The sequence below is a fragment of the Symphalangus syndactylus genome, chromosome 10, assembly GCF_028878055.3.
Source record: "Symphalangus syndactylus isolate Jambi chromosome 10, NHGRI_mSymSyn1-v2.1_pri, whole genome shotgun sequence".
NCBI classification, from domain to species: Eukaryota; Metazoa; Chordata; class Mammalia; order Primates; family Hylobatidae; genus Symphalangus; species Symphalangus syndactylus.
In genome coordinates this window covers 48530204-48543433 of record NC_072432.2, presented here as the reverse complement: position 1 = coordinate 48543433, position 13230 = coordinate 48530204, and the positions used below count along the sequence as shown (strand labels likewise).

At 36.5% G+C, this 13230-nt stretch overlaps 1 protein-coding gene across 1 annotated transcript in view; it reads right to left on the bottom strand.

The window, feature by feature from the left end:
• GPRIN3 (GPRIN family member 3) overlaps positions 1-13230 on the bottom strand; it is a 492222-nt gene that overhangs the window by 330682 nt on the left and 148310 nt on the right. The gene's annotated exons all lie outside the window — the stretch shown is intronic.

Genomic DNA, 13230 nt, shown 5'->3' with positions numbered 1-13230 from the left:
CAAATAAAAAAAAAGAATACTTAAAACATTGAATCTTTGGGCTTTCCTGCAAATTATTACCTCAGAAGGCTATGTGATCATCTGTCTTTTTCAACTAATTGCCGGTACTCAAATGATTTTACTACTGTGTTATAATTCAGGATCTAGATTTAAAGTATTAAAGTAGCAGCTTATTTAAAAGAAACTGTGCTGTTTGTCCCATTTTCTTCATTTTGATCTTAGACTCTAAGTTTGAAATATCTTAGAACCTTTAGGAGGATACTCTTCAAAAAGTAACTCTGACAACACTTCTTTGGAAGCAAATGGGTACTGGGCTTGGTGTGTTCAAATGACTTTTCCCATAGGTCTTTAAAAACCAAGAGTCTGATTCTTCTATCATCATTGTTATTTGACATTGTTAGTTGAGTTCTGGACATGATGATAAGCTTTAAAACCGAAATAAAGCATAATTAGTAGAAGAAGGAGACACAAATTATCACTTTCACTGTAATATTCAGATTTTCACCAATGAGGAAATTGAGCAACAAAGATATCAAGCAACTAAGACAAGTTTAATAGCCCATTAGCATAAAAGCTGGGTTAATAGAGCTAAGATCAAGGAAAAATGGTAGCAATTGACTTTTTGTGTGTGGTTTACAGTAAGTAGAGATGATTGTCAGAAGAAATAAAGTCAAATCTTAAGGCCTTTGTTCACTTACTTTTCATTTAATGAATATTCTTTTTAGTGCCAACTTGTGCAAGAAGAACCTGTGCTATGCTCTGGGGAGGTCAAGCTGGTCTAGATAGATGCTGTCTTTCCCTGGTCTTATGTTGTCTTCGTTCTAGCAGGGTTGCAGATTTTTAACCCAAATCCATTACCATTGTGATAAATACTTCCAGCAAGTAACACAGGGTGCTAAAATAATACAAGTGAGAGGGACTTGACTCTCTTCAATAAATCAGAGTTAAAAAAAAAAAAAAAAACCAGCATAAGACCTTAATCATTTGGGGAATATATGGTTTTTTTTTGTTTTTATATTTTTGCTTTATCCCTTTAAAATACAGAAAATGATACAATATTGCATTTAGAAAAATTGGTGGTAAAGGCAAAAAATTATGCTATAAGTTTTTAAACTATCATTGGGCAAAAAAAGTAAGAGAAAGAGTGTAATTAAAAATAGACTGCAGATCTATGTGTTTCTTTACACAAATGGAGGTTTGCTTTTTTCATTATCAGCCCTCTGAGGAATCATCTCTTGAGCCACGAGCCTTACAGAGCGTGCAGGCTGCAGGGCTCAGGTCACATGCTGAATCTTGACATTACTGCACAAGCCATCAATGACAACACATTGACCTCAGATGACACTTCACAGCACACAGCACAAATCCCTCTTCAGCTTCTACTGGTGATGCTCCTTGGGCAAGAGGTGGACTTGTCTGAGAAATCAGATAAGATGGATGGCAGTTTGCTCAGATTCCAACTGCTTGAACACTGTCACTGAGGTCAGATGTTTGGATGCTTGAGCAAAGACATACTGGCCAAATCTGAAAAAAATCCAGAATAAATCTGTATGTCATGACACCAAAGCATCCCTTACTTTCTTGATACAGAAAAAGAAATGCTACTAATGTGGATATCAAGGTTCAGGTACCTGCGAGCATTAGTTAAAACACATTGCAAAATTCATAGTGAATAGTATCATGCCGTGAAGCAGCCATTCAGCAAAGTGCTAGTGGCATGCTATTTTTAAAAGACATTTTAATAGCAGCTTTCTCCCAGAAAAAACCTTCACGTAAATGAGAGAAAAATGTGAGTTTCAGAAAACAGAATATTTATGCACTCGATTTGTTTAAATGGCTGAATAGCTAAATTTGACAGAACTGGCCAATTGGTTTATGTAAGTCACTAGATGGCAGTACCAACTAGTTAGTATGATATTATAGTTCAGATTTGCTTCCTAAATACCAAAGCAAAAGCAGATAATAGGAAAAAAGTTAATTCAGCACACTCTGGCATGGAGAGACAGTCTTTTATTTGGCATGGAGAGACAGTCTTCTAGAGGTAATACTGTCACAGTGACAAGGTCTCAGAATTATGGAAGTGCTAGAAATTTCCAAATTTGCTCCAACGTAAGTCTTGGCAGACAGAATAAAATTTTTTATTTCTTTGATGTGTTGTGGTTTATAATGGGCTTTCAGAAACATTTTTCTCATTTGATTTTCACCTCAGCCTTGGGATTTAGGTAAGATTGGTAAGAATATCTTCATTTTACCAAAAGGTTACATTCTGTTTAGGTCAGTGGTTCTAAGACACTAGGAGCTGTTTGGGAAATAGAGGCAATTTGGTTGTCATAGTGACACAGTAGGGGTGGGTAGATTGCCAGCACATAGTGGGTGGGTGCCAGGTATGAAAGACATCTTCAATATGCAGGAAAATCCCACACAATAAGCTTAACCCCCGTTGAACATGACTTTTGAAGTCTTCCCAGACATTCATGTTTATAATCTGTAAGGCTTTTATAATTACCCAACTTTAGAACGGAATTCAATTTTATATGTAAAGTAGTTGTGCAATTTTAATACATGATAACTTTTCCAGGAATTTGACTGCCATGTAAATCTAAAGTAACACGCACTTTGTCTTTTTCTAAATTCTTGCAAATTTTTTGTTCATTCTGAAAATCACATCGCCAGATCCAACACCTTGTTATCCCAATCACCAGTACAAGTCACCTGTATCAGTGTACAATGTGGCTGACTGATCCATAGTGATGCTTTGAGGTAAGCATCTGACCACTTAATATGTCTTCTAGTGTTCATATCAAAATAGATATTATTTTACTATGAATTGCCTAATTTAATATTTTTATTTAGATTACAATTAGGGTATGACATTGATTTATTGAAATAATGACTTTAAGAAGGCTATACTCTCTATGAATTCTAGGATAATGACGGGAGACCTTAGAAAATATTTGTTCTAAAGGGGAATTGAAGGTTTAGTGAAGTAAATAACTGTCGAGTTAGAATATACATTTAGGTAACATCATGTAATAATCATATATTACACCTCCAAGCTATTTCATTGTGGTATCAGAGCACCTAGCGCTCCTGGTAACATATAAAGAATTCAGGTACACTCTGTGCCTTCCTTGACAGAAATCCCACTGCTCTGTCTTTTCCTTCTCCATTGCATTTAGAATGTGATTTGCATTTCATTATAGAAGGAACTGCTTAAATATTTTTGTGACCTAGAAAAATAACTTAGTTTTCCAAAATGCAGCCCTCTTTTAATTGAGAAACATCTGTCAAAAGAAGCTGGCTGTATCTCTTTTCTTCTGAACCAGATCAAGTCAGCTCAACAGTTACTGAATGCCTACAGTGAGCCAGGTGCATTTTGGGTGCTAGTGATGAGAAGGTGAATGGGAGGCCTTTGAGCAGCCCATGATCCTGCCAAGAAAAGAGGCAGGAAAAAATCAGACAGTAACACAATGTGGTAAGTGCAATATTAATAGTGAGCAAAATGCTAGGGAACACAGAGGCCAGAGCGATTAATGTTGCCTAGGGGGGAAGCTTCACTGAACTGCCAGCATAAAAGAGATGGAAATAAAAATCAATGCTCTGATTTTTCTGAAGGCCTTTTATTCTGCCTTTGAGAAATATAGGGAAAGGCAGTGCTCAGAAAATAAATACTGTAAGACTTAAAAAAAGACCTCTCATGACTTATGGAGTGAGAATCACCCAGTTTGGACGCTGCCTCTAGGTAATTAAGTACACATTGGAAACTATATTAACTGTAATGGAACCTGTGACTTGAAATACTTAGTGGTTTCTCAGAGAGCAGATGTCTGCATCACATTCAAGACATTGAACCGAATACTACCTGTGCCATTGGGTCCAGATCTATAAGCCTAGATTAGTGGTATGCTGGTGCCTATTTTATAACTGGATCCCCTATAAACAAAATCTTTGATTAGTAGCATTTGCCAATTTCTGTGGTGTAGATAATCTTCTCATGGTCGATTTCAAGTTACAAACATGATGATGTTGCCAAATGGAGAGTTAGGAAGTGTTGTTCACAGTTGGCTGTCATAAATCAGTACAAACAGGTCTGAGCTGGTAGGAGCTCTAGAATCCAGTATTTATACTCATGGCATAAAAGAAAACACTCAATCAGCAATTCTAATTCTGACTTTGTCTCTAACAAACTGTGAATAAACTTTTATCATTAGCAATTTGTGTTAAGGCAGTCACTTAACTCTGACATTTTAGTTTGCTTAGAATTTATTGAGCACTTTACACTAGGGGGTATGTCAAATACTTTACCCACATTCTTTTGTATCCCCCTTACAGCTCTGGTAGATGTGATTATGCCCATTTTACAGATGACAAACTGAAGTTCAGTCTGTAAGTGATTTTTCTTGATGCAGTAATGAGTATGAAAACTATGAAGCTCTGTAGAAGTTGAAGAACTACTATATTGTCAGAATAAATTAAAATGCTCATGCTTCATTCCATCTCTTTGAGCTGTTTGAAGATTTTGTTTTAGGGAAGTTATTTGCTGCATATCACTCTTCAATTCTATGTCCATCTACATTTTCTCTGTTAGTTCTACCATTTCATAGAAATCCAGGAAATGTTGTCTCAAAACCAGTTTGTTGGAATATGTTTGCCTTTATTTGCAATGTTCTGTAATGAATTATGAATTTATAATTTTTATGAAAAAAATTAATTTCTTTTTAACCTAGCAAACTATTCCCAGAAGCTGTTCAACTGGGACTGGCATTTTCCAGTCCCTTGCCCCAGGGCTTATCCCTGAGGTGACACAATCAGGGCCAGATCAAATATCTTACACAAAGATTGAGACACTCCACAGGTGATAGATCAGGGAAAAGTAATTTTTCTCTGCTCCAAGAAAGCAGGTATTTGTCCCCCTCCTTGGAAAAGTCATAGGCCCAAAACCTAACTCCAATGTTTGACGTGTAAATAAAATCTCTCCAGGTGTCAGATAATCCCCAGTGCCTCTGCTTTTCCAGTCTATGAAAGTCTCCAAGTTCCTAGTGCCTCATTCCTCCTTCAAATGTATGTACTAGAGACAGCAGGCAGTCATCTTGACATTCTGGGGTTTAACTTAGGCACCTAGTCTGGGCTGTATCTGAGCAGTTGACTGGACAAATGGCGACAATTCTAATTCTCATGGTCTGTGAGAAACCCCAGCAAGGCAGATTTCCTTATAGGAATCCTGAGAAATCCAGTGTAGTCTCATCCCCTCACAGTGCTGCTGGTGAATACTGGCTTCCAGCAACAGTCTCAGACATTGCTACTGTGCTTTACTGATGACAACTACACATACAAGTTTTAGCTAGGGTGTTCGGGAAAGTGTGAAGAGTAATTTTTTTCCTGCTCATGTTACATTCACTGTTCAGAATTTGATAGCATCAATGCAAGGCCATGTCTTCTTTAGAACTCTTTAGGTAGTAATCACATCATCCCCAGAATATGATCTCTCTAAATGTTGGTTGCAAGCTTCCCCTTTTCACACAACATACCAGTGGGGAAAATAGGCAAAGGCTCTGTGGGTTGAACAAGAAGAATTATCCTATTCATATAAGAAATATTTATATTACTGTTGGTATGGCTTAAGGCTGACTGAGGAGGGTACAGTGGTGCCACGTTGATTATGAGAAAGACAGAACATAAATCAGAAGGGGGGGACATAGATGTGGCCACATCTGGAGGACTGCCTGATGCACGGCATGAAGCCTTCAGAGAGGATGGGGTGACTGCCCTGGGTGCCAGCAGTAAGGGGGCTCACAGAGTAAAGGACATCTACTGCTACCACCATGGTTCTTGGGTGCTGTAAACTAGGAAGTGAACCTACAGTCATCAGCAGTTGAAATATGGAAGGGTGAGAAACAATCTATGGACCCACATATGTGGCTCAAGCCCAAAGAGCATGGTGGACTTTTGGTAGCTTAGAGCCCTGAAGTTGTCCTTTGTGTGCTGTCAGTAAGAATCACTCAATATGGGCACATTAGCACCAAACAGGCAGCCCAGTACTATGAACAAAATGTGATGCTGGTCAGTGTGAGTAATCGTTTGACCAGGTCACCCTTCTAAAACTGGGCCAAGAGACTGCCAGATAACTCCGTAGTGGACCTCATGCATCACAGTGGTAGTGGTGGTTGTGGTGGTGGGAGAGTTGGACAATACCCTGAAAGGGAAAAATGGGACCAGTAACAAGGGTCCTGGTCTGAATCTGGACACCTTGTCCTGAAGGTACTTCTGGCCCTGGGTGACCCCAGGAGCTGGAAAGGGACTCTCTCAAGGTGAGGAAGTTTCTTTTTATCCTAGATTATTGAGTGTTTTCATTATAAAGGGATGTTGAATTTTATCAGATGCTTTTTCTGCATCAATTGAGATAAACGTGGTTTTTGTCCTTTATTCTACTGAAATCGTATATTACACTAATTGATTTTTGGATATTAAAAAAACCTTTCACACCTGAGATAAATATCACTTGTTCACGATTTATAATCTTTTCCATATGTTTCTGAATTTAGTTTGTGTGTTAGTCCATTCTCACATTGCTATAAAGAAATACCTGAGACTGGGTAATTTATAAAGAAAAGAGGTTTAATTGTCTCACAGTTCTGCAGACTGTACAGGAAGCATAGTGGCTTCTGGGGAGGCCTCAGGAAACTTTCCATCATGGTGAAAGGTGAAGAGGAAGCAGGCACATTTTACATGGCAGGAGCAAGAGAAAGAAAGAGAGGGGGGAGGTGATACACACTTTTAAATGACCAGATCTCATGATAACTCATTCTCACCACACCGCCACCTAGGGGGATGATGTTAAACCATCAGAAATAACCCCCACTATCCAATCACCTTCCATCAGGCTCCTCTTCCATCACTGGGGATTACAATTTGACATGAGATTTGGGTGGGGACACAGATACAAACCATATCAGTTTGCTAGTATTTTGTTGAGGATTTTGCATCTACATTCATACTGATTTGTATTTTTTGTGATGCATTTTGTATTGATATAAGGCAAATATTAGCATTATAGAATGGGTGGGAAGTGTTACTTCCTCTTGTGTTGTTTGGAAGAGTTTGTGAAGAATTCTTATATAATTGGTAGAATTCAACAATGAAGCCATCTGGATCTGGGCTTCTGTTTGTGGGAAGTTTTTTTTTCATTACTAATTCAATCTCTTTACTTGCTATAGTTGGATCAATTTTTTAAAATTTCTTCTTTGGATATTTTTGGTAACTGGCATTTTCTCAGAATTTATCTATTTAATCTAGATTATCTAATCTGATGGCTTACAATTGTTCATAGTATCTTTGTTTACAATGTTTTTTTTCTTTTAAATTTCTGTAAGGTATAATTTTAATTCCTGATTTTGGTAATTTGAGTCTTTTTTTTTTTTCTTTTTTCAGTCAAACTAGTTAAAAGTTTGTTAATTTTGTTGCTCTTTTCAAAGAAACAACTTTCAGTTTGTTGTTTTTTATTATTTTTCTAATTTCTGTTTAATTAATTTCCACTCCAATCTCTACTCTTTCTTTTCTTTTACTTGCACTAAGTATAGTTTACTGTTTTTTTTTCCAGTCTATTAAAGTGGAATGTTAGTATATTGACTTGAAATTTTTCTTCTTTTTGAACATAGACGTTTACAGCTACAAATTTCTCTGTAAGCATTGTTTAAACTGCGTCACATAACTTTTGTCATGTTGTATATTAATTTGTATTCATCTCAGATTATTTTCTAATTTTCCTTGGGGTTTCTTTTTTTACCTATTGGTTATTTAGGAGTGTGTTGATTAATTTCCACATATCTGTGAATTCTCAAAATTTTTTTGTACTATTCTAAACTCATTCAATTGAGAACATATTTGTATATTTTCAATCATTTTAAATTTATTAAGCTTGTTTTGGGGCCTAACATATAGTCTATTCTGGAGAATATTCCATGTGCACTTGAGACGAACAAATTTTTCCTGTTGTTGGGTGGAGTGTCCTATAGATGTATTTAAGGTCTAGTTGGTTTACAGTATTTCCAAATATTTTATTTTCTTATTGATCTTCTGCCTGGTTGTTTTATTCATTATTGAAAGTGGTCATTGAAGTCTCCAACTACCATTCTTTAAATGCCCATTTCTTTTTTCAATTCTGGTTTTGCTTCATGCATTTTGGTGCTCTGTTGTTAGTTGCATATATGTTTATAATTCTTTTATCTTCCTGATGTATTGAACTCCTTGCATCATAAAATGTCTCTCATCTCACAGCTGTGGGTGTAGAAAAAATAAGATTCTCTTTATCTATAGTATCAATTCTTTTTGTTGTTTAAAAACCTATTTTGTCAGATGTTAGAATAAACCTTCCAGCCTTATTTGGTTGTTGGTTGAATTTTTGGACATCCTTTCATTTTCAACCTATTTGTATCTTTGAATCAAAAATGTTTCTCTTGTAGACAGCATATAGTTGGATCTTGCTTTTTTATCTACCCTGATAATCTCAGACTTTGCCTTACATTATTTAACGCAGTCACACTTAGTGTTATTATTGATATAGTTGGGCCCGCAGAAGTTGGGAGACAGTAAACATAGGGAAGTTTCTCTGGTAATAAGCACAGATGATTTACAATTGGAATGGCCTCCCCAAATGTCTTGCTAACAGATAAGACCAGGAGAGTCAGATCATTACACTAAAATGACTGAGGTTGAATTTCAAAACAGCCTGGCCAGGTGAAGTTTTTATTGAGATTATATGATGAGCTTTCTGACCACTGTGAGTTCACACTCTCTGTGGAACTTCACTCATATGTGTAGCTGTCCTTGCAGTTTGACATTCTGAAATGACCCAGGTTCAAACTTAGAAAGTAATCCCAAGCCTTAGGAAACCAGACCTTGACTTGTACCAAGGAAACTGTCAAAATCTCTTGCAGTTTCAGGTATCTCTACTAGAGGCTTCTCAAAGAAGAAGCTTCATTCTTTAGGAGGGACTTGGTCTTCTAAACCCCTGATGACTGAACATATGCAATACTCACTTTGGTTAGATGAGATAAAATAGAAGTGTTGGCTGATATTTGGGAAGAGTAAAAGAAAAAGAAGAAATAAAAGAGGAAGGTGAGAAAATATGAATAAGAAAGTGTATGTACACTTTGAGTTTTACACTCCACACATCACAGATTCTGTTATCTCCGTAACATCCCTGCCCTCTTGGTGTATTTGTCTTTGCTCCTCTTACAATTTTGGAAAGGGTTAGTAGAGGAATTCTGAACTCTCAGGGTTGTAATGCAAAAAGTGTTTCACCCTATCATTTAATAGACTATGAACAAGTGTAACCTGAAGTCAGGTGTATTGTTTTATTCCCTGACATATCTGCACTACTCAACACATTTCCAGGCATATGGAAAGTACTACAAAAATTCATTGAATGAATCAATGAACTATATCTTCTTTCTCCAGGTAGCCACAATAGGAGGACAAGACTATGAACTAGCACCCTTTGTAAGGGGAGGAATAATTGAAATATGGGGTGGTAAGAAGTAACCTAATACATTTTTCTAAGGCACCAGGGAAACGAGTTCAATGATATGCCTCTCCTCCACTTTTTCTCATAGACTTTGGTGAAAAGTGAGGCTCTCCTCGGTTCAAGCTGTGGTCTTTTCACTTGCTAGCTTTGTGACTCTGAGCTCTCTGGACTTCAGTTTCTTCTGTAATAAAATTGTGAAAATAGTACTCTTGTAAAAATCAGGTAAAATAATGCCTATGAATATATATTGTAAGCTAAAAAATATTATGTAGTGCTAACGTGATATTATCACAAACGTAGTGCTTCTCTACTGTTTAAATAAAAGAGCTGATAAAATCCTTTTACAAGGATCTAAATATCTATTTTTACTGTACTTAAACACACACACAAACACATACACACCATTCATATCTCTGAAAACATTAAATTAAATTTCTTTCCATATGGCTCACAACATCTGGTGATTAACAGTTAAATAAAATTAATGAGGCCTTCCATTTTTATTAGTCACATAGTCACCCATTGGAAGCAGTAGCTTTTTGAAAAAGATCTATGTTTTCTAATTCCTTTAAGTTACAAGTTTGCCTGGCTGACCTGACTTTGAACTATGCTCCTTTGTAGACAAGGGAAATGTATTTAACTTGCTATAAAAGAGCTAAACTTGCATCCTTCCCTCCTGTGTTTGCTGTAAATCAGAGGACTGTCTGCTTTGTGTTTACTTCTTTTTATTTCTTTTATGTTTATAATACAAGTATTCTAATTGTATGTGTGTGTGTGTCTGTGTGTGTGTGTGTGTTATGTATGACAAGCTTGTTCTATGGTGCATGCTAATGACTTTCTTAGCCCTGGGGCATTTTATTGCAGTAGCATCATGCTGAAATTGAGAAATAATTTATACTCCACCATGCCCTGGCAACATCCATTGCTACTAATATGGAAATAGTGTGGAATTGGACATTTACTTGTGACATATTGCTTAATAAATTATAAACATTGTCCTATCAGATCCAACAGTGGTATATAAATGACAAAATAAGTGACCATTTGCGATATCAGGTGACTTATCGTTCAGCATGAATATTTATTATGATTGAATATGAATACTGAATATCCAGTATTAAAGGTTGTATATTTCATTACCAGTAAAATTAAAGGTGCTTTGGTGATTTTAACATTTAAAAGTCATAGAGTTTAATAGCCTCACTAGACTGAATCTTCATATTCTGAATGATTGATTTTAAAGCTTCATAGGTTTCGAAAGGTGACTAGCAAACTCATTTCAACTGCATGAATCTACAAAGAAAATGAATCCTTAGACACCATATGACTACTTATCAAAGCAGATGAATAAGAACATTTTCACACTCACTGGTCCAAATGAAATAATTGCTAAATAAATATGTTTTATATTCATACAGCACTTTAAAATATTATATTATTTTCCCTACTTTTACAATTCTTCCTTCTCCATTTAATTGTTATTTAATGATTACCAGCATCCAATGAGAAAACAATGGCCCTGAGAAGATAAGCAACTTGTTCAAGGTTATGTATCTGGGTGGTAGCACTCTGAAATTCAGCTTTCTAGATGCCTTTCATATGCATGCTGTACTTCCATTGCATTGAAAGAAGAAATAGAGTTGTCAATGTTGCAAGTCTCTTAGATCTGGGAATTTGATCAACTTTTAAGTTACTTATATGTGTTCATGAGATGCTTCATATAATCATAATAAACAACTAAAACGTCCTTACAGCTAAAAAACAACTAAAAAGACTTTTTATGTTTAATATACCCTGAATTCTTAGAACCACTCTGTAAAGTAGATATTGATACTCTCATTTTTCTGATGAGGAAAGTTTAACTCAGAGCAGTTTAATAAATTGTTTATATTCAGACAGCAAGTAAATAGTAGTGCTATGACTCAACCATAGCATCAGATCATTGGCTACAGATGTGGCACTCTACTGCATCATTTTGCCTTTTAATCCAGTGCCATTAATCCACTTAGTATTCATATTTACCTTGGGAGACTATAAAGATAATTTGAGTCTCTTGCTGTATGTCATTGATTCTTGAGTTAGACCTGTTGATCAAGAGTTCTAGGAAGTAGAAGTATCTATGGAAGTATGATAATTCATCCTGGGTTGGAGGAGAGTGTATACTTTGAAGCTGCAGAAAAAGCTGAGGGAATTGCAAGGAAATGATGCTTGGTGATTATCCACATTTGCTTTCTTAAACTGTAAAGATGGAATATGGTAGTGAAAAGAGCTGTGTGAGCTACAGATGGCAACTGGGGCTTTTTGCAATGATACAGTTAAGCATAGGAAGGCAGACGGGAAGGGTGAATGTTAAGATTAACTTGTGGCAGAAATGGGAGTAGAAAATTTATGTTCTGCCTCCTTTAAAAAGAATTTTAAAGAGAAAACAATTAATTCTGCATCTGTATTATTGCTCACTGGAGTTTGAATGCCAGAAATTCTGGGTTGGGTCGTGAGCCAAGGAAGAGATGATTTGAGCGCTGGTGTTTCTGCAGTCTATCCAGTGGATCACAAGCTACCATAACATTTAGAGGCTTTAAACAAAACGTTTACTTATTTAAAAGCTTCTGTGAGTCAAGAACTCTGCTGCAATTTAATGGATAGTTCTAGTTCAGGTTCTCCAATGAGGCTGCAGTTAAAATGTTGGCTGGAGCTGCAGTCATATCAAGACTTGACTAAGGATGGAGGATCTCCAACATGGCTCACTTACATGGTTGTTGGCTGGAGGCCTGTTTCTTGCCATATGAGCCTTGCCATAGAGCTACTTGAGTATTCTCATGACAGGGTATTTGGTTTCCCCAGCATGAGAAATCTAAGAATGATGTCCAGGAAGAAGCTGCAGTGCCTTGTATTACCTAGTTTGAGAAATCAGACACTGTCACTCTTACTTCATTCAATGCCTTAGAAGCCTGGTCCATACACAAAGGGAAGGGAATTAGACTTTACCTTTTGAAGGGAAGATGGAAAAGGAATTTGTAGACATATTTTTAACCACTGCAGATAGGTTAGACATCATGAGTGTATGCCATTTAATGCTTACAGTTAGAAGGGGCTTCAGATAGCACCATATCCCAAACCCTCATTTGACCTAAAATAAAATTGAGACTGGTGATATTTCAATGATATCACCAAAGCTCATTACTTGCTAGTGGCAGAGATATGGCAAGATTCCTAATTTGTCTGGGTAGTGCTCTTTCTTTTTCCAACCAAATATATGAACTTTAAAAAATATATTTTATCTATTCTTTCTATGCATTTGGAATAAAGTGAAAGTTGACTAAACTAGTTTTAAGAAAGCCTAGGAAAAACTTAATTATAAGTCTCTGTGGTTAGATAGCCAGGCTAATGCGGCCAGCGGCCAGAATGAGGAGCAACAATACAACATCTCTTCTTCCTAGTTCTATGAAGTGAACAGGCATCCAACAAGGCTGATGGCACAGAAGATGGTCCTAAGACAGACAAACAAACAAAACTTGCCTCCTCTGTAGAAGCACTTCCTGACTTCACTTCCCCAACAAGTAAGCCTTACTTCTGTTACAGGACTTCAAACACTTCATACTATCAACTTTTTTACATGTCTGCTTCCTTTACCTTAGAGGACCTGGCTATGTCTTATTCATTCTTCTATTCCCAGTATCCGAGTTCATCATATGCACAGTGATAATGTA